The sequence below is a fragment of the Pecten maximus genome, chromosome 3, assembly GCF_902652985.1.
Source record: "Pecten maximus chromosome 3, xPecMax1.1, whole genome shotgun sequence".
NCBI lineage: Eukaryota > Metazoa > Mollusca > Bivalvia > Pectinida > Pectinidae > Pecten > Pecten maximus.
The window spans coordinates 36,660,312-36,662,326 of record NC_047017.1 but is presented as its reverse complement, the minus strand read 5'-3'; positions in this window follow the sequence as shown (position 1 = coordinate 36,662,326).

Sequence of the window (2,015 nt, the reverse complement as noted above, 5' to 3'; positions counted from 1 at the left end):
CCTCGTCCAAACCATTCTACAGGAATACGTCAGGAAGTGCTGCCAACAATGTCCATCTAGGTTCAACCCGCCAAATGGTATAATACGTCAGGAAGATCCGTCAACAATGTCAATCTAGGTTCAACCCGTCAAATGGTAATACGTCAGGAAGAGCCGTCAACAATGTCAATCTAGGTTCAACCCGTCAAATGGTAATACGTCAGGAAGAGCCGTCAACAATGTCCATCTAGGTTCAACCCGCCAAATGGTATAATACGTCAGGAAGATCCGTCAACAATGTCAATCTAGGTTCAACCCGTCAAATGGTAATACGTCAGGAAGAGCCGTCAACAATGTCAATCTAGGTTCAACCCGTCAAATGGTAATTTGTACAACTACATTGCAGCGATCCATTTGGTTGTATACTGTACCATACATTTTGACCATACTTTGTACACATACATTGGAGCCATAGGTTGGTGCCATACATTGACTGTGTACATGCGTACTGAGAACAGCCGTTAGATGAGCAAACACATGTGTGAACATATTTAACAAAAACGTACGTATGTACTATGTCAATAAATTAGTCTGTAATCAGTGACGTTTTTAATATATCATAAATTTTCAAATGGGCGACGTGGCGAGAAGAAGAATGAGAAAACCTGACGATAAAGCGAGGCTTTGATACATTTATGACTGTGTAGTTGGTCTGCAACTCTGATATATGTTTTACAGGGCAATCACATAAAACTGTCGGCGTCTGTTAGACTCGCTCGGGCATTGCCGAAAACCAGGAACATCCAACTATAACGCCGATGTGTCGGATTCTGTAAATGTTTCGATTTATATCTATAAAGATATTCTTAATTTAATCACATTTTTTTTCGTGCTTGTGTCTTTGACATAGCAATTGCAAGCAAGATATGGCTGTTTATAGACCTGCTAAACTTTTTTGAAAATGTTTCTCGAAATTTTGAAAAATCAGAGGTACTCCCGAGATGTGTTTTGCCGACAGACCGCTGGTCCGTATGTTTAGCCACGCCTCTCCTAAGTCCTGTTTGAGCGGCCACGTGATCAGGGCACCTCCACAACCCCTTTCCGACATTTTTATCTACGAAAAGCTAAAAAAAAAAAAAAAAAAAAACTCTCACAAATCTTCGAGATCTGTCCGATTATGTCTGGTTCTCTCACTCTGAATGACAGACTCATTTCGCTTCAAAATTTCGTGAATTTTGTGGAACACACATTCGACAAATTCTAACATTCTGAAGAACCTGGGAAACAAATATATACCACTACCTTCTCCAGTTGTCCTCTTTTGAACATGAAGAAAGAAAGGATATAGTTATACAAAACAAAATAGCTTGATATTATCAAACAAACCTCGTGTTTAACGGAGAGACAAACAACAGAAGGGGGCTCTTCAGATGTAATTTCTAGAAATGTAGTGTTTAAAGTGATACATTTTCCAAACATTTAAAAGAAAATGGTCTTTATTTCAATTTTATCATCAATGACATTATCTGAATTGCACACTTCAGTATAACTTTCAAATAATTCCCAATAAGTATTTCATTCATGGATTCAAATATTTAATAAAATATATAATATTACAAAATACGTAAAAAAAATCAGATGAACGAAATAAACACCATGATCAGAGGGACCCTTGTTGCTTGAATGAAAAATTTAAGATATTTGCGTCTGAAAATTTTGAAATAAAACGCCAATTTCACACGTTAAGTGGAGGTGGGTAAACTTGTTCCTGGAGGAGAGTCGCACCTGTTACGTTAGTAATATCGATACATTTATAGTGAACATTTCCCCCAGACTTTAATTGTCCTAGACTCTCGGTCAGTTTTAGCTCCCGCTGTCTAGTATTGCACCAGATACACTGTGTCTTTGTGTGTACCTGTACGCCGACTGTTGTAGGTAAATACCGAGGTGTCCGATTGGAGCTCAGATTATACACCAAACGCTAATCATCAAATCAAGTGTAGGCTCAGGTATCACAAAAAAACATCACATGGAAA